Below are 25,343 nucleotides of genomic sequence, written 5' to 3' on the forward strand. Positions count from 1 at the left end.
ATTTTTTTTGTAATTCTCTTTTAATTGGTAAAAAAAAGAACATACAAAAACAAAATAAATAATAAATGAACAGAAGACCTTTCGATCATGTAAAAAGGGAAAATAAACAAATAAATAAGTAGATAAACAAATAAGAGGAATACAATTTATTTATTTAAAAATGGGGGGGGGGGTAGATAAATAAAAACAATAAAATAAAATAGGAGTAGAACATAATTAGAGAGGGAAAAAAATACATTATAAAGACAAGGGTTTTGGATCAAAGCTTACAAACATACATATTGGGTGGTTACTAGTTACACTACTCTTCCAGTTCCAAACTTTGCACAGCAGAGAAGAAAAATTCATAATGTCACTTAAGAGACACTTCAGACTCAAATGTTATGTGTTCAGCATTGACTGAGTTACAGATTGGAAGCAAAAGCTGCTCTGAGGAACGACATGCATGGGCAAACAGACACACATGACAACATGCAAACATTCACACGCGCCTCTGAGACAGAAATGTACTGGGAGTTGTCTCAAGGGCCTGGCACGGCAACACAAGGCAGCCAATGTTTCCAAGAACACACAGAGGGGAGCAAAGCAGAGAGTAGACCATGGCCCCGATACGCCAGGCGATTCCGAGGCCTAGAGATCTCCCAAAAGTCCCCCCTCGGAGTAAAAATATACACACGGAAAATATGTACACAGGGTTCAACGGCTTGGCAACACAAAATGTGCTTATGTAATGCTTCATAACCCTCCAGTGGCAAAGGATTTTCTGTAGTACGAGGTATTCATGGGGAATGGTCAATTTCCTTTTTTTTCAGTTGTATGAGTCTGTCAAGGTTTGCTTTTTAACAGACAATAACCAGCTGAATTGATTAAAGTTTGATTTTTGAATGGTTAAATCAGTCAAATGTTTCCTTCAATGAAATGGGTACAAAAGGGTTTTCAGGCTAAGTCCAAGGGGGGAAAAACCTAGCCATGATGTAAAAAAAGACTTGGATTTTGGCTGTGGTCCTACACTAGACAACCATTGTCTTTAAAAATAGAATCATCACATATGGCCAAATTAAAAGTGGCATGCTCTACAATAGTGGACAAGCTGCCAAAATTTATTTTAAACATTTTACTGGCAATAAAAACATCTACTTCATTCAGATTCAATAAGGTGAGGACAGCTCTATGACATCAGTCATTCAAAAGCCAATACACGTGCCATAAGACAAAGCTTTTCACTGGATATAAGTGGAACATTTAATCATCTTTTGCATGAAATTATGTAATTCTTTTTAAAAATATGCCCCGAAGACAACAAAAGTGAAAACAACAGGGGGCCCAAACATACCCCTGGGAAACACCACATGATGGGGCCTTGAAGAGATCCAATATAAAAATGGAACCTAATCCTCTTTTTAAGAGATAAGAGAGAACTAAACAAGAGCCGAATTCCTAAATACAGCTATTTTTTTCTCAGTCAATCATCTGCTTTAACATGTTAAGATGAGCACAGATCAAGGCAGATTAAAATTCTATCAAATACTATGAACATGTTATTTTTGCATCATTAATACGAGTTGTTTTCGTGCGATGCCCATGTTTGTAGTGTTGTGTATTAGTGTCTAGGACTTTTTCATTGAAAATGATTCCTTTTTATGTGATTGCATCTAACATAACAAGCTGTAACTTAAGTGTTTGGTGTCTCCATGTTATGAATATGACTGCGCAGTGCACTGAAGTAGTATGTTGTTCCCACAGGTCTGACTTCATGGATCATCCCCTCAGTCTCATCTTCTCTTCATCTTTGTGGGACACACACAAGACTTATCAGTGGAGCTCATCTGGGCAAGGTAACACGGTTTATTCTGTTTTATACAAATTGTGAAAATTAAGGTTTTGTATGGCCATACTGGTGAGAAATGAACACTTCTGATGAAAAAAGCCGGGTTTGATGTAAATGTGAAACGACTTGGGTTTGGCAGTTCATGAGCTAGTGCTGTAGCATTGTGTTATAATGAAAGCTTGTAGATAGTCAAATACCCTGGAGCTACAAATCATCCCAGTTAGGGATTGGAGCCTAATTGACAATGATGGAGCACAGGCAAATACTGTAACTAAAGAAGCTGCTGGAGGACAGTGGAGGCCCAGCAAGACTGAGAGAGAGAGATAAATAAAAAGAGAGGAAAAAAGATCATAAATACACATTTCAGATTATTTCACTCTGTTCTGGTAATCTCTTTCTACCACAGATGTACTGCATGAGGCAGGTCAGTAGTTCTGCCTCTACAAAATCTTTCCTTGGAGGTTCAGCAGTGTGAATCAGGTGGGCGCTTATGGCACTATAAAATTAGAGTTCTGAAAACAACTTAAATTTCTCCCACAAATATCAAGACCTCAGTGAAAAAAATCAATCCAAACTGCTTCTGGCTATCCTCCTCGAATCTCTGCTTCCATTCTGTTGTTTATTGGTTGCTTTTTTTTATTCCCACACATAACTGATGTCTGGATGGTCCCTACTGATACCAGTGTAACACCAGTGTTATACCAATATCTTCACCAGGAGGAGTCTTAAGCTGTGTTTCTATCAAAAGCTGTCGCTATAGTACCTCTGGAACAAAAAGTAAAACCTACAACAAGGTACCTGGACCCTATCTGTTTAGTGTTTCCACCGCAGATAGTACTCTTAAATGTCGGCGGGGTTGTTGTCACTTGCTGCTCTGTCCAGCAGCACTTGCTGTATTTCCTTGTCCACTGGTGATACAGAGTGAAGTTGGCACCTCAGTTATCGTCCACAAGATGGGGCTGCAACTGAAATGAGAGTCTCTCTCAATAGGATATTTATAAATAGCGTGATTGTGCATTGACTCTTTGTCAGGCAAGAGCAGGGGTTAGGTACTGCCCGAGCACACCTGAGCGATGCTCTGACACATTTTTTTCTTCAAAAGCGGATTGGAATATGTGCAGTTCACATAATCAGGTCGAAATTAATAGACATTTTTTAAAAGCTTGAAGATCCACTTATTACTAAAAATTGTATGTCATCCAAGAGAGACAGTAAAAACAGATGAATGGTCAAAGTCGTCATATTGAAATTTAAGGTGTGTTGATGGATTCATGTCATCAACTCATAGATTGAGTTACAAAACAAGTAAACGTTCCACCTTAAAATTAGCCAGCATTTGGTCCAGTAAATTAAATTGTTTTTTCATTCTAAAACTGCAGCTAGAGGTTGTGAAACACCCTTTCATTCTATAGGTACAGTGTACTAATAAATGAAAAACTTGTCACAGTATGAACAGTGGTGAAACTAGCCAGAGCTCAGCCCAGAGCACAAAGTGTTAATACTTGTCTGAACTGCACTGAACTGAACCGACCTGCTGGTGGAAACACCCCATTAATGGACCACAATGCTGCAGCCACAAAGGTTTCATTTTTAATAAGGGACAATCATAGACTTCCACTACAGTGTTAATAGTCACTCTGGGAAATATAAGAAATCACTGACTGAATTAACAGGAGACAAGGAAGGTTGGAGAAGAAAGGATGAATCTCAAAGAGAAGTGCTACATTTGATCACAACACAATGGAAGCTGTTGAACTTCACAAAATGTTGACATCTAACAGTTTAAGTATCAGACGGGGAGATTTTTCTTTGGTGTTCTTCAACCAACACTAGTTAAAATTGGAGGGGAAGGTGTGATTCTAAAAATATGTTTTTAAATCAAATAAGAAACTCAACCGAGCTGAAATCAAACCAAAAACCACCATTCCCATATGAATACATCGTTATATAATCCAGTCGTGCAAAGCTGTAGCACCTAAAAGTGACGCACAGGAAAACAAAAATTAATAGTATTCATGTGGCCTCCTTTTTTGCAACACATGCAGCATCCCTTTTGCTGTTTTTAGACATATCTTTCTAAATTAATTCTAATTGTGTTCAGCTCATCCCCCGTTGAATAAGCATGCCTTATAACGCCAATCCTCCCTCTGTATATGTGTCTCACTGTCTTTTATAAGAGTTAGCTGGCACTGTGAGACACAGAGCATATAAGGACAACAACACCAGTGATCAATACTTCACACACTCTCTCCTATCTCTGCAAACCCTCACCGCCTACACATGGTAAAATGCCACCAGCGTGAATATTCAGGATCTAAAGCTCTTGAAGTCGGGATGCTCTCTGGCTTCATGTTGTGAGGAAGAGAGGAAAGTCGTTTCCCTCCAGAGAGAGAGAGGCAGGGAGACAGAGAGAGAGCAAAAGTGTCTCTCTGTCTCTCGCTCTCTCTCTCTGTCTCTGTCCCCCACCCATCCACCCACCCAGAGCTGTCTGACTGTGTCTCTGCAGCCTCTTAACAGATAAGAGCGAGTGTTTTGGCTGCACAGTGTGAATCATTGAATAATGATGGCACAGGACTCAGTACATATGAAGTGACTAACAAAAGCTCCGGATATAAGCACATACTGAGCTTCGGCACACGGCTCCAAGCACTTCAAAGACTATCACTGAGGGCACTCAGGGTGTAATCAGAATGTTCTGAAGCACCATTTTGAGCAAAAAAAAAAAAGAAAAAGAGAGATATTCAAACCGGGTTTGTAAATCAATGCTGGCCTCTTAGATTTCTTTTTAGCCGTTGTTAAGTGCACCATAAGTCCCTTATTTGATGGGCTGTTTCTAAGAAAAGCGAGCCGATAAAAGGATTTCAGAAAGGTTCTATCTTGAGCACATCAGAAAGGTGGGAGGTTTTTAGGAGAAAATTTCACCAAATTTATTGTGTTTCCTAGATAGCTCATTTGGAAGTGACCTTTATCAGTTATCCAAGAAAAAAAGGAGGCTTGAAAAGAGGTTGTTTTGCTGCCTTGGTGATGGTTTCGTAAGGCTGAAATGTTGAGTAAACTTGGTTATGTACACGTGTATTGGTGTTTTAAAGGGATAGTTTGGATATTTTCAGTGGTTTTAACACATCACCACAAGCCTGGCATCTCTTCATTGGCTCCCTGTTTTAGAATTGATTTTTCAGATTTTGCTGATCACTTTTACAGCTTATCTGGGTCTGGCCCCAAGCCATGTAATAGAAATCTAGACTCCATATGAGCCAGTTCACAGCCATAGATCCTCAGGTGGGACCCCTCTAGCCATTCCAATGTTGAAGCTTAAATCAAAAGGTGACCATGCCTTTGCCATCACATCCCCTCGGCTTTGGAACTGCCTGAATCTGCCTGAAGAGATAAGGCTTACAGACTAAGAAATTTCTTTTAAATCACATCTTAAAACTCCCTTTTATAGACTTGCTTTTATGTGACACTGTCTTTTAGTTTGTCCTTTAATTGATCTTTTAATTTGTATTTTTATTGTGTCTTGATCCTGATTATCATAATTTTTATTAATTAATTTATTTTTATGTTATTGTAGTTTTCTAACATGCTTCTGCCTCTAATTTCTTGTTTAATTCTACCTTAATTCTTGTCTGGCCTGTATTTGTCATTATCAGCTGGCTTCTATTATATTATTATTATTATTATTATTATTATTATTATTGTTGTTGTTATTATTATTGTTATTATTATTGTTATTATTATTATTATTTTGAGGTGGGTTGTATGAGGTACTTATCCATAGTCAGTGTATTACCTACACTGAAGCTAGGCGATGTAATGATGTGAAGGGGTCAGCAGCAAAATGTGTTTTAGCCAACTAAAATAAAAAAATCAATGTCAGTTTAAGCATACGCTATACTGAGAATTTTTTCACCTCTTTATCTTGCCGAGGGCAGTCCGTTCTGACACAGAGGCAATAACAGCTTCAGTTCCCATCTATGCTCTCATCAAAGCCACTAGATTCCACTGAGAAAAACACAGGAGATGCTGGTGTACCGCTGCCTCGGTTAGTAACTTTGCTTATGTTGTTTTAACAAAAAAGTCACACAATATCACAGACCAAATAACTGATCAAGGCAGGGGTAGACCAGTAACTCCTGAGTTTAGTGAAGTTAAGGTTAAGATTTCTCTATGGAGTCTGATTTTGAAGAGAGCAATATATTATATAATATATATTTTGCTGTTGCTCTTGTTCACAGCGGTACATTGCTTAGCTTTTATGTCAGTATTCCTGTCTACTTCTCCAAACTGGGTGCATGCAGACTTACATTTTGTGTGTCATACGCGAACTGTCCCTTTAAAGTGTGTATCATGTAAACAGGACTTTTTCCCAACCTGTCTCTCACAACTGTAGAGGATATAAAAAATCAACATGATGAGATAAGTTGAGAAATATATCGTCCGTTTTATAACATGAAATAGAAATTAGCCTTTGCTAATCTGGCAACACAGTGTAAAAACAGTAAAGGGCAGAAAAAAATACATAAATACAATAAACACATACATACAGATTTCGACTGGAGAACTGTTTTTGAGGGCTTTAGGAATAAAAAAGGGATGAAAATAGGCACCTTTGTGTGCTAACTGCAGTAGGTAAATTGCCTGCTGGAAGATACACCCTGCAATCTGCTATGACCTTGACATTTGAAATGAGCCATTACACGAAAGCCACACAGCATACATTTGTTGATTGTCCTGCACAACCTACAGGTTGCATTAAATCGTTCCTTAACAAATGATGCTATCCGTCTCTAGTGTTGACCTAGATTTAAGTGACGGAAAGGAATCCTGAGTACTTGATGAGCTCAAACTTATTTCTCAAGCAGCTTTAATTAGATCATCATTACCTACATACGCTTTAAATCCCTGAAGACAGACGCGTGTTTATTAGAGACCCAGGGACGTGTCGTGATACATTTTTAATGAAGAATGACATGATGCCTACTAACTAAATGTTACTGGGAAGGATGCACTTGCTTAGCTGACATGCTGTACGGTGAGCCTTTCCTCAGTTATAATTTCTGAAAGAAATCTACATTTTTCTTAGCGCGCTCTATGAAATGCAGCTTGTCCCGTCATTCAATTGGAAACTCATCTAGAGTTCATTTCAGTTTCTGTCTGTCAGTGCAGATGTAAAAACCTGACTGACTCTGCTGCTGAGGAAATTAAAAGCTCTCCTTTTCTTCTTCTTCTCCTCCCCTTCTCGCTTCTTCCCCTTCCCCCCCTTCTTGCCTGCGCTGCGACAGGTGAATGTTACTGCATCAGACGTATAGGGAAGAATGGTATTACCTTGACAGTGTTATCTGAGGACATGTGTGTCTACATGGGGAGAACAGATATTCCTCCAAACTCTGCATCACACAAACACGCACTCACATATCACAGAGGAACACATGCATCCACACACACACACACACACACACACACATAAAACGCAGATATTCCCATCATGACTCGACACGCAGAACGCAAAGCGATTATCAGGCACATTGCAAGCAGAGCATATATATATAGTCTGACAGAATTCAAAGCTGCACACACACACACACACACACAAATGCACACAAGGACACACATTATGAAAGCTTATGAACCCAGAAGGTGGGGATTATTATATTTTAAAAAGCACAGCATCAAAATAGGTGAGCAACCGAGCTCAAGTCTGGCTGCCTACGGCGGTGCGAGAGCAGTCTGAATAGAACCTGTGGCTATATAGCATGACAGCTCCACTAGATAAAACAGTCTTTGCAGTTGCTTGATCTCATTTCCTTCTGAACCGCAGTGCTCTTCTCCATGAATGAGGCAGAACCTGTGGCGGAGGCTGAGAGATGATATTTCACACTTTGTTTGCCCTCAAAAACCAGCAGTGGTTTACTTACGTAAAAAATACAACCCGCATACCAGATTCAAGGTCAATAACTTTTAATAGTATCATTATTACAGCTGCATTAAAGTACAATGAAGTGCTTCGTTACCACAAACAAGTCGCAAATCTCTTCTAGAAGACAGGCTTGTGCATTTGCATATGGAGCAAATCCAAAAAGCAGAATTTTCTTCATGCCATACTTTGGGGGATAAGGGTAGGACACAATGCAGGCAAAGCATAACGCTAAAAATGTCTCAAAGACTTCCAGTGCAGTTTTTGGATAGTTTTATATTATGAGCTTTATTATTTTTGCCTAATTATAGGTCCCTGCTTGTCTAGACTTTACCGCTTGTGTCTGTATACAATGGTGACATATTCAAGTGATGCTTTTCCTTTCCAGTGGTGACCTAGATTTAGGTGAGGAGGAGAAATCTCAACATTTGATGAACTAAAACACCTTTTTTTAAACAGCCTGAATTAGATTATCACTTCTTATATAAGCTCTAAATCTCTGGAGACAGATCATTGTTTTCTTTGTTTCTTTCTCTGCTCGTGGAGAGACATTAAACAAACTCAAACAAGTGAAATAAGGAAGGTCACCAGCTCATTTACTACACAGACACAGACAAGAGATGTGCTGACCAAAGGCATTCACACTATAATGGCCTTTGTTAGACAAGAGCACTTTGCAGCAGCATGATGGAGCTTTTATATCCACCACGAACCTTTTTTTAATCAATCAAATACAGTACAGGAGTAACAGAACATCTCACACACATAGTGAAAACCCTCACATTAGTGTTAATTATTAAAGTGAAATAAGTCTAAACATATATTACTGCAGAGTGTCAGACAAATCAATCAGTTAAATTACTGAAGTAGAGCATTTTAATAACCCTCCATTAGTGTGCATGAATATCACTGGGTTCACTGAAGGGCTGCATGTATAGATTATTATAGTGTCTGTGATATTCTGGCCAAAAATAACCTTAATAATCAATCATAAGACAAATAATCACAATGCATATATGGATTAAATTATGTGCGCGATTAAGTCTTTAACTATGTGAGGAAATCTATGTGATAAGTGAGTGTATTCATTCATTATTGTACCACCACAGATATGTTACAGTAGCATGTTAATATGTAGCAGATACATTAAAAGGTTGTGTTTCAACAATGCTGTAGTTATCATGTTATGTTTAGGCATGATTATGATTAGGAAAAAAAAACATTTGTTGGCCTAAAATACTCAGCTCTAGGCGCACAATTCCCACTGAAAAAGCAGTGATGTCTCAACCACGTTGCCTGCAGGTGCGCATGGTATCATATTGTCACGTCGCGTCACGTCGTGTCACGTCGCGTCACGTCGCATCACGTCACGTCACGTAAGGCATCTTGTCACCTTGTATCATATCGTATTGTATCTTATGGCATCATATCATATGGAATTGTAACATGCTTGGTACAACATGTAGTTTTGGTTGCTATAATTAGTTTTTTTTAAGCGTACCCGTTTACATCTTACTTAAGCCCAAAGTTGCACATATTTAAAGACAGGGCTTCTTGAGTGATGAGCTCTCTGCAAGGTATTGTTAAAGTCAGACTCAGATCAGTCACACTAAGTCAGATCCACCCCACAATCCACCAGTCAGGGCCCAAAAGAACATGGTGATGTCCGAAAGCTGAATTCAGGGTTTCAGAATAGTAGTCCACGACCCAATGGGTGATATCACGGTGGCTAAGTCCAATATTTATACAGTCTATGGTACTACTTAGCTCATATACTACATCACTTTGTTGACATAATACGAAACATGCAAATGTAACATATTTATGCTTTATAAAAACATACAATGACAACAGTCTCTTCTGGCGATTGGCTCCCCAAATTAAAAGAGAATTTTTTTTTTTTGCTTAAATACATGCTCAAACTGTCAGTCTTTAATTATAATATTCACAGCAGATAATGCGCTTGAAATTGATCCCTCATGCCATGACAGCACCAACCAATTAGATACCATCACACTAGTATTTGTGTCAGAATTAACACTTTGCCTGTCAAATACACAAGCAACGTATTGCATGAACTATTACAGCACCTAGACAACAAACATCTGCAGATTTGTGGGTGACTGGAAAGTGTCAGATAAAACAATAAACACATTAGCTCGACTAACTGGCTAATGTTCATTGTGTTACGCTGACGGCTAAACACAAAGTTATTCACACACTTCAGCATGCACCTGTGCAGCACTGCACCACTTGGGCATGCAAAATAAAATGACCGTGGCCTGCAGATAGGTGGGGGGAAGTTATTGAGCTCATGCTGACAAGGTTGTTGAATAGATGCCATGAATCCTAAGTCTCTGAGTTACCACAGCAACACCGTCTGCGACCACTATCACAAGGACATCTCTGGCAACTCGCCATCGCTCATTCATAAAAGAGAGAGAAAGAAGGTGGTTGTGGGGGGTCTGCATGAGGGGGACAGAGGGTGCACAGGATGCAGAAGGAGATGGATAGATATTGTCTACAGGGGAAAAATGATTCCTTGTTAATTTATGCTGTGTAACTAAGCTGTACAATACACTTCATGTGGTACATTACAGTAATATTTTTCTGGTTTAATTCCACAGTATTATTTTGGGAAGCAGCCGAGTTGAGTTTTATTAATATTTCTCCAGTGTTTGTTTTTTCATTATCACTTCCAGCAATGTTAATATTATTGTAGATGTGTGATATTTAAATTGCCCACGCATGTCTTTGCCTCGGGATAATTTAAGGTCCTACCTGCTGCACGAGTGAAAAGAGGAAAGTTGGCTCCGTTTTTTTGTCTTTCTGTGTGTTTGTTTTGATTATACCAATAAACTAGGGCTACAACTAACAGTAATATTCATTACTGATGAGTCTCACAATTAATTTCTCTAATAAGTTATACATTTTTTGGTCTATGAAAGGCTTGTACTGATTGGCAAGTGGATTGAAGGGATGATTGACCTTTGTTTTTTCCCATTTTGATATCTAGGTGGTTTTAGGTAACTTACTATCATAGCTAATGTGATCTCTATAAACTGCGCTTTACTCTGCATTAAGAGATGTTAATCAGCACAATTGACAAGGGAATTTTGAACCCTTGATTACAAACCAGTTTGCTGCTTCTTTTTCATGGATCTGACGAGCCAGATGTCCTTTCTTAGTACAACTGCTTGACAAAACTTTGCTCCATAACAGTTGTTAACAATATGGATAGTATTTGGATTGTAATATTAAAGATAAAATAATATTGTTAAAGGGTAAATTATGCTGCGATATTATTGCGCCAAGCACAGACATACTGACTTTTAAAAGGGAACCATTGTTTGACAGTGGCAATAAGTATAGTTTGTAATATTTAGATACTTTAAATAAAATGTTTAGACTCTTAAAAATGTTTATTCACAGAACTTTAGGTGCAATGCTACTCCCTCCTCCTCCCCCTGGTGATCAGATCACCCATCTGCCATCTTGAATAACCACGATTGAAGGATATGAATATAAACCCAATGGCTCGACCCTGGTCAGTGATGTCAGAAAATTACAGTTTCCCACAGGTCAAGGTAACATCTACAGATATTCAGTTTACTCTGACATAAAACAGAGAAAACAGCAACTTATGACATTTGAGAAACTGAACCTTGCAAAAAAAAATGTTTTTTATTTTATTTTTGTTTGAATAATGAGTTAAATAATTAATCTATCATCAATTCAGCAGGTAATTGTCTGTCAATGGATTAATCTATTGATAGACTAAGGCAAATCAAATCTGTTTATCAAGTAAGACCTTGAAGACAGACAGTCCACACTGTCATTTGCATGTGATCAGATCAGATTGTTGTGTCCAGAAATCGCCAACCTGTCTGCATGGGTTGCTGTGGTAACAATGAAGGTGTCAGTGTGAAAAATGGTGATCCATCATTTCACCCTCTAAACAATTTATTTTGGTGTTTGTTTACGGACTGTTGTTCCTCATGTTGTCCACTGGTAGTAGCAGCATGGATGTGCTCAGCACTTCCATCACTCTGGATTTTAAGTTGTCTTTGTGTGTTTTGACCAAAGACACTTTAAAATCTGATTTGAGCGGTCAGAGTGTCCGCACTGAAGTGCATCAGCAGGTAATCCAATTTGAATTGCATTTCAAACCACCTCCAAATGTGGTTTGAATCAAATTTGTAAAAACTGCCTTTCATGTGTTTTTTTTTTTTTGCTGTCCAGCCTTCCTAAAATCAATATGGATACAATCTGTATATGCACCAGAAAAAAACGATGTGGGCGTGCAGTTTGAACAAGGTCTAATTGTTTCAGTGCTACTTATCACCTGCAGCCCAGAGGGATGAGAGTATGTAGAACATAAAGCATTGAGGGTTATATGGTGGAAAAGACACCTTGGCAACAGATGGTCATGCTCTGTTTGCTCTGCTCACCTTTAATTATACATGAACTATCCTGATTTATAATCCGTTCTATTTTAAATGACTTTCTCCTCCCTCGTCTTGACTTTCTTCCTTAGTACTTATGCCTGCATATTTTGCATTATCATTGTCTCCTTCACACTCTCTATTTATCCAACCATTCACTTCTCATAGGTACGCTGAGGCTCTCAGATGGAGAACAAGAATGGACAACAGTGTGTCTCACAGCAGGCCAGGATCGCAGAATGTGAGGAACAGATGCCCAGGTGACAACACTGCCTAGAGTGAAGGCAATTAATCTATCCAAACTGAAGGTTTCTTTCTCTCCGCTGTGAGGCAGATTCTGCAAACCAGTGATTAGCCATTTAACAACATCCGCAGTTGGGTGCTTGATAAGCCTTGCTTTCTGTTGCATTCATCAATACACTTCTGTCTCTGTGTACACAATCAGGCTCCATTGAGCGATCAGTCAAATGGAGCATCTGTTTCTTGGGATGTCACTTCACTGTTTCACACTCCAGGATGTTTTCTCAGTCTGCACATTAGTTCCCTCTGTCGTCTTTATTCTTCTTTGTATGTCGTCAGTAATAACATCAATGAAGGTGCAGTATAAAGAAACCTGAGGATGCGTCTCTGCCATTTGCAGCCCGTGGCTTTATCTCTCCAACAAACTGCAAAGATCTATGAATTTTTTAGATGATAATTATTCCTCCTCGATGCCTCCTCTCTCTCCTCACACCTAATATCAATAATGTGTTTTATAATGTACCAGTTGGCGGTGTACTGCTTTGTCCGTTATTTCCATAATGGAGGACTGTGATAAGGAAAACCTGATGCCACTGTTGAACACTCACAGCAGCAGCAGTATTATCATACGCGAGCTCAGATGGACAGTGAAGGACAGATGGCTTTCTTACTAAAGACTTTGGTTTATTTGGATGAATACAAATGGATGTTGTCAACCGTGATGCCTCCTCAGTTTGAAATGTTCCTCGAGGTGTGACTGAAAGCCTTTTAATGGCTTGATCTGATTTGGTCTGATTTGCTAATGGATGAAAGCGAGACCGCTGTTTGCAGGCAAACAAGAAGATCGTTGATTCCCCGTGTGGTGTTATTGACATAAGGTTACCTGAGTGACATGTTGTTGTGCTGTTTTGCGGGTGCTTAAATGTAGCTTCTTTTTTGTTTGAAGCTGAAAGGGTAATATTGTGAATAACGCATTAAATTTGACCTGTATCCAGTCTACTTGAATCATATTGAATCGTGGCATGCTCCTAAAGGTGCCCTGTGTTACTCATGAAAACACTCCTTGATGTCTGACAAACGTGCTGAATGCATTTTCTTCCTCATAAAACATTTGCATAACCAACTCTTAAAGTATTTTAAATCCAGAATTGTTTACATTCATGTTTACTTGCCAGTAGTCTTCTTCTCTGTCTTTGCTGGTGTAGATGAGTGGAGAAGCCACTGGTAGGACTGTGCATCCCATCACTGAAACCGGCAATCCCAAAAGCACACCAGCTTCACACAGCAAATTTCCAGGTGTGCAGAGATGAGAAAGTAGGCATGGGTTTGAACTTCTCTTTCAAGCTCTCTTCTTTCATTTTTCACACAATTGCTTCTGTCACTTTTTGCGAGTCTAACCGACACTTTTGTCTTCAGACGTGGTTGGACAACACGTTTTGTGAGTTCATTTTGAGCATACGGACACCTTTATTCTTATAGTTTAGCTCTCCTACTGTTATCCTCGAGCAGCAATGCACTACTTTTAAAGATTGGAGAGTTAAAGGGATAGTTCAGATTTTTGAAGTGGGTTTGTATAAGGTACTTATCCATAGTTGGTGCATACAGTAAATGTCAGTTGGTATGTCAGTTTGAAGAAGCAGACTGGATTCGGACACAGAAGCTAAGCATTGTACTGCTGTGTATGGGGGCCAGCAACAAAATGCATTCTAGCCATCTTAAAAATAATAATAATAATATTTTAACCACATACTTTTCAGTCAGACTGTTCATTTTGACCAGGGAGCCATTGCTCTCATCAAAGGCACCAGACTCCACTGACAAAAACAGTAATTTTAGCTCTCTAAACATGGGAGCTGATGATCCATTGCTGCCTTGATTAGTTTATAAGTGTATGTTATTGTCAGACTGGTGAATCCAAACCAAATCTTTCAAGTCACAAAAATAAAAAAAAAAAAATTGTGTGCGGAAGCCGTGGACCAGCAGCTGCTGTGTTCAGCAATGTTAAATTAGTGTTTTTTTTTTCAGTGGAGTCAGTGGCTTTGAAGAAAGTGATATAACAGTTTCATTTTCCTGTTGGGAATCACTTTCTGATAGCAAAGTAGAACAATGACAATATCCTAAATAGCCTACTCTTAAACTGATACTGGTCCTTTTTTAGGTGAAACTTTTTTAGGTGACTAAAATACATTTAGTTGCTGACCCCTCCATGGCAGTATTGCTAAGCTTCCATGTCAGACTCCAGCCTGCTTGTCCAAACTGGGGTGTGCTGATTGACATTACTGTGTTTCTATGAAGTGCCCCATACAACCCTCTTTACTGGATAAGATTTGACAAGTTGATTTTACTTAAAAAGAAAACAACTAGGAAACTAATTGCCTTGAAAAATATAAGTAAACATAACAATAAATCACAATTTACAATAACTTTATATCTAATTGTGATGTTTACTTACAATTTAGTTATATTTACTTGATTTTTTGAAGTTGTTGCAACTTGAAAATAATTTCAATCAAATCAATTTGTCTAAGTCTTCCTTTAATCAACTGTAGAAGTAACAGAATTCCCAGCCTTGTAAAGTCAAACTAAAATATATCTCTTATGCTCAGTTTTCCCTGCAAGATAATTTACAATAGGTCGCTGTCCACTCTGATAAACAGATATTCAAAAATGTTGCTGAGGACAGAAAGTGAGCCAGATGCTGCAGTTACATGACGTACTGCTTGCCTGTAATTTATTCAGAAACAAATTTCAGTGGATAGTCTAGGCTGAAAATCAGAAGCAAAGAACAATCAAAGCCCTGTGAGTGGTGCCTTTGTCTACCCAGGTGTAAGAGAGGTTCATGTTGAGGTCTGAGTGAAAGAGAGAGCTGTGGGTCATCTGTTGTACAGCTCTTTTTGATGTCTGTCTCAAGCTAATTCATCCCCAGACCACACTGAGCAGAGTAAAAATATGTAGGATTTTGGGCAACTAATAATATTTGCTATATTATCCCTTTCATCTTTCCTGGAAACTGAAGTAATCTAATTATTTCTCTATATAATAATCCATCTCTCTGTGCACCTTGTACATCATTAAAAGCCTTTCATAATATACTGCGAGCTTGGCAGCACATATTCTTCTCCATCATTTCCTTGCTGGAAGTCAAATAATCAAAACTCATTGGTGAGGCATTCCTGTGCACAACAGCAGCAGCAGCCGTTGCAGTATTGTCATCTGCTTTGATGGACAGATGGTATTATCACTATTTCATTTAGAAAGCTTTCCAGATGGTTGGCGACAGATACTTGCATCCACATTTCCCTTCTTCACAGGATTTTCATTAACTCCTACAGCTTTTTAGAATACACGGCCCTCTTCCTCTTCATGTCCCCAGAGAATCATCGTCCCTGGCGTATGGCTGCAGAAGGATGTTCAATATTTCCCCTGACTCCTCAACATCTCCCTCCCCAAGGGACAAACCCTCTACTAGAGAGAAAAAGACAAGCATTGAATCATGGATGAGAGGTAGTCAGCCAGCTATGCCTGCTCCCCAGAAAAAAAACACCAGCATTTATCCTCGTTTGACATTGCTGCCGTTAATGCAGTTCTTGTTCCAAATTCGCCAGCCTGTAGGTTTCTGCCATCTCATGCTTTATGCAGCCGCAGCACATTTTAGAGTATCATACAATCCCTGAAGGATAATAGTCTTATGTTCCAATGCAAATTAAGGCTCTATGCAATGATTCTTTTATGGAAAAATATTAACTTTTAATTTTTACCATCAGAGTAGTTCATTCAGGAACGGGATGTAACAAAATTTTTAGCTTAAAACCAGACCCCTCAGAATTTCCTATTCTTAACTTTAGTATACTTGCACAAAATTGTAGCTCTGAATAGGAAGTACTTTTTTGTTTTTCTTTTTTTCCTCTTTTTTATAATTAAAAGATGTGGTAAAACAATGTAGGAGTTGTTGTTGCATGTGTTTTTCAATCCACTGTGATCTGGAAGCACCAAGCTTGTTGTTGTGCCAGTAATGTAGACGCTGATTTTACTACTGATAGCTCTATAATAATCAACTCTATCTGACAAGTAAAGTAAATTAATTGTATGTATTCACATAGGGGATGCCTCCTGAAAGGCAGAGAATCAAATCATCAGTCAGAGACCCCTCAGTCAACTGAGAATGCTTCAAGTCGAGCAGTCGTTTTTTGTTTGTTTGTTTGTTTGTTTGTATTTGGTGCTTTGTTGCTAGTCTGTGTGCTGTGTGCAGATTTTACTGCAGAATAAGTGCTCTTCACTTTCAAACTACCTGTTGGTACAGGGAGAGAAGGGAAGAGACTAACATTTTCCAACATCATCTTCACTCTTCTGCTGAGAAGTGGTGAATATACAGCTCACAGCAACTTAATACGACACAGTCTCTGGCTTCTGCTTGATGTCTAGTGTCCGCAAAAATGTTGTTGCACATTTTCCACCTATTGTTAGTGCTGTTAGCTTGTTTACCATATTACATAAATGTCACTGTTACACCAAATGTCCCACTGAGCCCCATTAAAACTTTTTAACTTTTTATGAAAAAAACAAAACAAAACAAAAAAAACCACTGTGTACTGACATACTTCTGAATTCTGAGTCAGGTACAGCCCTAATTCACATTCAAGCTGCACTAATCAGCAACTGGCTATTGAACAGTGTGGAGCATCAAGCAGAAAAAGAGTCAGATATTTCCCTCAGTTTGAACATCAAAGGCTCTCTCATACCTACACAACAGAAAAAGATGATTCCACTGATTCCTGAAACAACATACATGACCGTCCCCAAAATGTCTATTACTGTCCTTACAGTCCCTGTTTAAAACATGTTCTTAACACCATGGAACTGTTGCCCTTGTGCTATAAAACTTAATTGTTAGATTTAGGCAACAAAAACTAAGTGGTTAGGTTTAGAAAAACATTGTTTGTCTTTAAATAAGTTCTTTGTTTATACTAATATAAGGTCACATATATCATCTGTCACACGTCACTAGCATAGTATCCTACATGCAAACTATGCTTTACTAGGCTATTGAAAGAGGTCAATCTTTACTTCAGGCCACAAACACTGGTCTCTTAGGTGAATGTCCTGTCCTTGTTTGACCTACTCAACCTAGAGAGTTCTTTCATCTTTATTCAACATTACACAGGCTTTGTCGCTTTTTGACTTCACCACCTTATGAATGTAATAAGCTGCTTGCACAGTCGACCTATGAAAACGGCCTGGAATATATCAGACTAAGGGCTAGTCTGAGTCTCACTATATTACCAATCCACTTCATTACACCATTTTTTAAATGTCTTTATCGTCTCCTATGGTCGTATCTCACTTGAACAATGCCTCACAGCCCCCATGAATTACAGTGGGACTGCTCTGTTTTGTCTGTATCCATAGGCTTTCTGAAAACTTTCTTAAATACATGCAAAATTGATGCAGAGTGCAGACAGAAGGCTTAATCTGAGTTTGTATATGTAACTTACACTGAGCATAATTGAGCCATTACATTCATCAGGTGGACACAAATGCAACTCCAGACAAATTCTAATGTTGCTCCGTGTCTGCAGAATATGTGAATAAGTTGCTAACATATGTTACATTGTGTTTATAGTTACAGGTGTAGCGCTACCCCCAAGTGACCAAAAAAAAATCAACAAATACAGCTTTATATCAAATCCCTTCATCCATTCTCATCTTATATATTTATGTAAAATCCTGTATCCTGTTTTTTGCTGTTTATTCTTTAATTACATGTACTGCTTTATATTGTCAAACCAGTCTATGAGCAGTTTCAGTAACAGAAATTGGAGTAATAGTAGCAGAAACAGTACTGGCAGTACAAGCAGTGGATAGACTATATTAACAGTGGTAGTCGTGTCTTTATTGATAAGCAGCAGTAACAATGGGGACAGTAAGTGGTGACACTGTGTGGGAAAAGATGTACTGTAAAACTGCTTGTGCTTTTATTTGATGAGCAACAAAAGTAATTGTGTGCTTTTTCTGATACGGGTGACCCAAGGCACAGTATCCCACGCTAACACACACACTAATTTTTACACTGTATGACTTCTGTTTTCAGTGTTGTCTTCGTTGTTTGTATTAATCATCACTATGTATCAGTTCCTGGTTCATGTTGAAAGAGCACTCCTGAGGCTGGACAGGACCTCCTTCACTCTTCTGTCTCTACCTTTAGCTGTTTTCTAGACACGAATTTCTGACTTTTTCTAAATCCACTGTGATCCGGCCTTCCTGGCTACTGGTGGGATAGTGTTCCTAGGGCAAGGCCTCTCTCTCTGTCTCTCTCCCTCTCTCTCTCTCTCACTCTCACTCTCACTCTCATCTTCTTGGTGGGCGGGCAGTGGGCGCGATGACTAAGCCAAGGTTGGCCATGTGCTAGAACATAATCTACTGAAAGCCAATATCCCTCCTGCCCACCTACCATGATTTCATCACTGAAACAGCATGCAATCATAAATTAGTAGATAAAGGAAGAAGAGAGCTGCATTACTTTCATATGCATTGTGCAATAAGTTCACAAAAAATAGTTGATCTAATAATTAATGGTTGCCTAAGTTTACAAAACACACCTAAAAATCTTGCTATCTATAAATCATTATATATTCATAATTCAATAAAACAATAAAAGACTAGCTTCAAAAGATCATACTGTGATTTTAGCACTTTTTGTGTGATTAGGAATCAGCAGGCACTAAGGGGATTTGTACTCAAAAGCTTTTATATTTGGTGGTTTAACAGTGCAGTCTGGCCATGGGAATACTTTCGTGTTTAATGAAATCACCCCTATAGTTAATCCGCAATCAAGGCAAGCCTGTTAGCAGTGTCCAAACTGTCTGGCATTGCACTTGAGGAGTCTTATCATCGGGCCCCAGAGAGCATGTTTACTTCAACCAAACAGAGAAACAAGGAGGAATAGGACAGGGATGAGAGGGAAAACAGAGAGGGAGATCCAGGGAGGGGCAATGGGGATGGAAACAGATGAACTGGGAATAGAAAAGAAAGGGAGGATGCTGTCTATTTTTAGGTCCAGAAAACATGAGAAGGAGGAGGAGGAGGGGGGGGCTCACTCCTCTCCATCCACTCATTTCCCACACTCCTCCTTGGCACGTGCAACAGACACTCAGGACGGCTCTGTGTGCCCCGAATACCAATAAGAGAGAGGCAGCTGGATACTGGCAGGCTGACATTCTTCTGCCTTCTCCTGTCTGAAGAACAGAGACAAGACGAGGGCTGGGTATCCGACAGGACACGCACACATGCACACTTCAGAGGACACAACAGTCAGTGTAGACAGTAAACCGATAAGGGCAGACTGTTTGACGCAAGTGACACTTGAACTACGGAGCAATGAAGATGATGGACGATAGGCTTTGTTGAATCTCTCAGAATAGCCGACACTTGTAGAGTGATTCATACTGTCATCAGATAGAAACCATTAATATGGTGATTCTTCAGATAGATAAATAGATGGACGCACTATAATATTATAATGGGTACATGTGAAACTTTATCACTGCCACGGTTGGTTGATACAATTTAGAGGATAGGGATGTTGCAAATGAGGCCACAGGAGAAAGCAAATTGCCTCGATTCATACATTCATGCAGGACGGCTTCATTAATAGCGACTCTTGTCAAAAGCTGGTGACTCAAATCATGTGCATCCATCCTCACCCCGACACATCCTCGCTCACTTCCAATACCAGCTCTTCCTTTTACACTCAGGGCCTTACTGACAGGCAAGCAAAGCTAATATCAACAAATCAAATCAGTCTTTTACAAGGAACAGAGAGACCCTTCCCACCATATCCTAATGCATTGTAAAACCTGACCTTGTCTTTTTTCACTCTGCTAAAGCTCAGATAACATATTTATCTTTTGTCCAGCGCAGGCAGCAAGAAAGAGGAGGCAATGCTGCCAATATATACATGTCCACGAGATCTGTGGTTTGGCTTTATTGGGAGATGAGAAACAGTGTTAGCAATGTCCAGTCTCTGGTTCACACTCTGAGCAGAGAGGAGATGGAGGACCTGATATGTTCTAATTGTCAGTGGTGGCCAAGTAATCTGATCCTTTTTTTAAAGGTGATGTTCAGAGCATTAAGAACAGTAATATAGCAGCAAACAACAATGAGGTATGTAAAGTTATAGTGGAGTAATGGCGTCCTGAGCAGAGGATCATAATGCTCTGTATGTGTGTGCTGTAACAGCCGATTCTCAGTCTGAAGCTGTCAAATACCACTGCTTTGTCAGTAATTTCAGTGTCAGACAGCAATGCCAAAAACCACCATGATATGCCACCGGGTGGCATCAGTTTGTAATGCGTTTGGACCGAACCTTTCACAGTGTTATAATATGCCTCTGGTTGGCCGGACGGCACCTGGCATGGTCATATCATACCCTGCTGGACAGCGTTAGGTTGACATGCTGCCAGTTACAACATAATATAAGGAGCTGGCAGCAGGCGAAAGGGGCGGTGGATCGGTCCAACAAACCTTGGACTTTCACCGAACTTACTGGACTTTCACCTGGTTTTCACTTTCCGTATTAATCTGGAGCCAAAACTTTTTTTTTTTTTCACCCTAACCTTGTGCTTTTGTTGCCTAAATCTAACTGCCTACTTCTGTTGCCTGTGGTGCATACATGTTTGTGCATGTGAGTCCCTGTGTGTATCCCACAGACTTGCTTCTAACCTTTGCTTTTCAATGTGTTTATATGACTGTTATCATTGATAATGCTGTTCCAACACGCTGGGGAAGTGTAGTCCTAGGTTAACACTGTTAGCTCTTTCAGCCAACTCTTTGCAAAGACAACCTGAATCAGACTCCGAATCATAGATATGCTTTGAATGTAATATACAGCTTCTTTAAGCACTCTGGCAGAGTATAAAATATACTTTGGTAAACTACTTGAGTAAAGATACTTAGTTTACTGCAGTTGATAGAGTATTTCACCCTCTCATTGATGTAGTTATGGGTGTTGATGGTGGTGAAAGATAAGCTACTGCACTGAAGCTTTTCATGGACTAAGCAGCCCTCTTTAAAGTGTATGAATGTTTGCATAGAAATACAGAAACACACACACACATATACACACTCATGTTCTGTCACTTTGCAAGCTAAGGGTGTGCTGGACACATTGTTGAAGTGTTTGAGATAATAGCATTTGACAGACTGCTGGTGTGGTTGTCATGGGGATTCCAACAGAGCAGCCACCAGCCGCCACAGCAGAAACAAAACGGACGGCAGGAGAAAGCACAACTGTTCAGACAGTATTGTCCGCAGGAATCTCTCAATTAGCTGATGAGACAGTAGAACTAAGAGTGTCTGAGAATCAAAATGAAGAGAATAATGGATACCAAGATAAATAATTGGGACAGTAGTTTTGTTTTGGACATTGCCCATTATGCCTGAAATGAGCACATTGTATTGCATTAACTTTAAGGATATTTTTAGTGTTTTTATTGCCTTTATGACAAAACAGGAAGAGAATAATAGGGAAAGAGGGTGAGAAGTGGGGCGTGACATACAGTAAAGGGCGGCAGATTGGATTCAAACCCAGCTGCTGCTATGGACTCAGCCTCCACGGGGCTCACGCTCTTTCATAGTGATACATAGTGATACCGCTGACTTTTTTATAATCCACAAAAAAAAAAAATGACTACGCTGGGATTTTTTTTGTACTTTTGTACTATTTCTTGTATTTTTTGTAATAGAGCTAATAGAGCTTGTTTGTCTAAGACAGTGCAAGGGGAGAATCCCCCAGACCCCTCGACAGAGGTCCAGGCTAAGTACCAAATGTCCCCAAATATAGAAACACCCCTGCGTATACCTGACCTATACCTGACCTGTGCGTGGGCTGCTGCAACTGAATTTGTCTCATGACAAAGATGAGTGAGGAAAGCAGATGCTGAAAGGTTGAAAACAGGCAATTTATTTATCATACTGATAAATATTATAAATGCTTGTTAATAAAAGGGCTCTGCCCTCCTCTCATTCTACAAAAGTAGCCCCCAGGCAAAGCAAGCTAAGTATTCGCAACATTGCCTGTGACTGAAATAACTTACTATTTACTACATAGTGAGCTACATTTACAGTCTGCCATTTCATTTGAATATCCAAATCCTGAGTGTGGAAGTTAAAATATATTTTATCCACTCTACAGTGCCTGAAAAATACCACAATGGAAGAAAAAAAAAGTAGTGTTCATGTCTGCCAGTGGTCTCACAATGAATTTATTGTTGCGAAAATTACTGTTGTGTATCTCTACAGCTGTCAGTGATGGTGCAAAATTATGATGATAAGTAAGTGTCTGAAACCTGAATTTACTGCCCACTGTTGAGCTAACTATTGAGGGTCCTTACTATAGAGAGACATGAATGAGTTAACAATGGGAAGATTTTGGACACAGGCTTGGGTGTCTACAGCCATGCTAGCAGCTCTGTGATGCTGCTGGGCACAGTGGTGTTTTGAGCTTAATACTACTGTTAGCATTGTTGCAGTAATATAACAATATGTTTACCAGCTTAGTTTAGTGATTAAGCAGTTTTTATTAGCTAATTAACATTAAACACAATGCTGAGGCTACGGGGGATGTCAGTGGTTTTGTAGGTAGCCTATATAGCCATAAACCAAGATATTAAGAAATTTCAGTATTTTGACCTGGTAATGCTGGAGGAAAATCCCCAAAGTGATTTTAATTCATGCTCTGGGAACCAAGAATGTCTGTACAAAATGTCCCAGCAAACCATTAAGTAGTTATCATGATATTTCAGTCAGACAGCACCATGGAGCCACATGGCTAGCATTGCTAAAAAAGGTTCTTATCATAACTATATATATTGTCAAGCATATTGTATATTATTATGCATTTCTGTTGGCAACTGGCAGTTGACTATATGGGAATAGCTGTGATTAATCATTTTGTTTACATAGCTGCTTAGATTAGAAAGACAGACTTTGTTTTAATTTAATCAGGCCAACTTTCCTCCTCACAGATCCTATTTACCTCATCATATTTTATAGCTGACATAATTTTTGTGCACCTTCAAATGTTGAAATATATGTAAATAATAATTGCTTTGCTTTAGATTACATAACTACCAAAATAAGATGATTTAATGTCAAACATTTTTTTTCTTACTTCCCTGTATTTAATTCTAACTTAAGACTCTGACATAATAGAATAATTTAAAGTTTGTGTGACTTAAACTACATTATTAGGGCTGTTTGCTGAAGCATTTGGCATGAAGACAGTTATATATTTAAGAAATCTATTTAATAAACTCACACCACAACTGAATACATTTTATTTACAGCTGGAAATCATTATTTTTAGCAGCGGCACTAGGCACAAGGCGAGAAAAAAGCAGCAGCCGCTTGAGTCAAGATGGCGCCCGAGGTTTATAGACTAGGCTGTTCTGTGGATGGCTGTGCTTGCTAAGCTGAACTAATGGTGTGAAGCTGTGAGGCTCAGTAGGCTGCAGGTGGAAGCTGCTCAACACACTGCAACCTGCAAGATGTGTGTGTGTGTGTGTGTGTGTGTGTGTGCGTGTGTGCGTGTGTGTGTGTGTCTGCCACACACTTGAGAAGTGCACAGTTCCAGACAAAGGTGTGTCCCCGTCTGTTTGGCAAATGAAAATGTATGTCTCGAACATATGAAAATGCACCCTTTGGAACAATTGCTGTTTGACTTTTATTATTTTGCTGGTATTGGATTTGCGCGATGGCACTCAGTCATGGCAGGCTAATCACTGAGACATGATTGCTTTTTGGAGAATGACTCCTCATTGTTGAGCGAGGCACCGAGCTGCAGGGGGACAATCAGGCCAGCACTCTCGGTTACAGTTACAGTCAATTTGGATGGAAAATGCCACATCCAATGGTTGTTTGTTTAGAGAGAGTTCCCAATAAAGCTATGAGTCACGAGTGAATCATTTCACACAGGAGGAGAGATGACTGTGCTCCAGCAGGGTGTAAATACATTCCTCTCTTTTTCTCTGTGTGAGGATAAAAGCTGACTGGAGTGGCATGGGCTCTGACTAGGGCTCTGATGACTTCAAAGGGAGGCGAGGGATGTGAGAGGAGGGGACACAGAGACAGAGGTGGATGGATGCTTCACTGGTAAGGAACCACACACCGGAGGGGAATGCGTCGAGAGAGAGTGAGAGTGCACACGTGTGTCAGGGCGAGTGCGAGGGAGACAAAGAGACAAAGTTAGTGCGATATTGCGGGTATATGAGAAACATCAAAGACCTGAAACTGAACAAAACAGGGCATGAGAGTGGGTGGGGGGCGAGTAAGGAGGGGGGAGGAATAAAAGAGATAGAAATGGAAAGGGCCAAGTGTGAACACCAGAGCGGGAGACAGACTGAGGAAAACTGGGATGAAAAAGTCTTGGGACCGAGAGAAATGTTTTCACAAGTCTAGACAGAGAGAGGGAGAGGAGGGGGAAAAAGTAAAAGGATGTTTTGCAAAAAGACTACGTTCTTGCTTCGAGCTGCCAAAATACACTGCAGAGAAGGGAGGTAATGCATGAAATGCTCTGCTGAGAAGATAACAAGATTTCTTATTTCTATTTACTTTTGAAGGCTCTTGACGTGCAAATATGACTTTAGCTTTGGCAACGATTTGAGATGAAATATACAGTGGTTGCTTTGGAGAGCGGCATTCCTCCAATACTTAATTTCACTTTGGCAGAACGCTTTAGTGAATGTAATTATAGATTTGAGAAGCAATGACATTTCCCCACAAAAAGTTAATTTTTGCAATTACGCGATAGTGTTGTGGTTCATGTTTTGCATAATGGGTCTGATGTCTATTAAACGATTCTTCAAAAGCATGTATGTATGTATCTACATTATAAAAAGATGCATGGATACATGTCAAGATT

General features: G+C 39.4%; 2 protein-coding genes across 3 annotated transcripts in view; one reads left to right on the forward strand and one right to left on the reverse strand.

The window, feature by feature from the left end:
* The window catches only part of rgs7a (regulator of G protein signaling 7a), a 65,244-nt gene that overhangs the window by 26,205 nt on the left and 13,696 nt on the right, over positions 1-25,343 (reverse strand). The gene's annotated exons all lie outside the window — the stretch shown is intronic.
* Positions 1-25,343, forward strand: part of LOC121954657 (protein bicaudal C homolog 1-like) — a 152,660-nt gene that overhangs the window by 23,514 nt on the left and 103,803 nt on the right. For both annotated transcript variants that reach the window (XM_088086245.1, XM_088086244.1), the window contains exons 2-3: positions 1,744-1,835; positions 12,356-12,447. The gene's annotated coding sequence lies outside the window, so the exon portion shown is untranslated. The remainder of the gene's footprint in view (positions 1-1,743; positions 1,836-12,355; positions 12,448-25,343) is intronic.

This window comes from Plectropomus leopardus, chromosome 13 (genome assembly GCF_026936395.1).
Source record: "Plectropomus leopardus strain MGB_pleo_1.0 chromosome 13, ASM2693639v1, whole genome shotgun sequence".
In the NCBI taxonomy this organism is placed as follows: Eukaryota; Metazoa; Chordata; class Actinopteri; order Perciformes; family Serranidae; genus Plectropomus; species Plectropomus leopardus.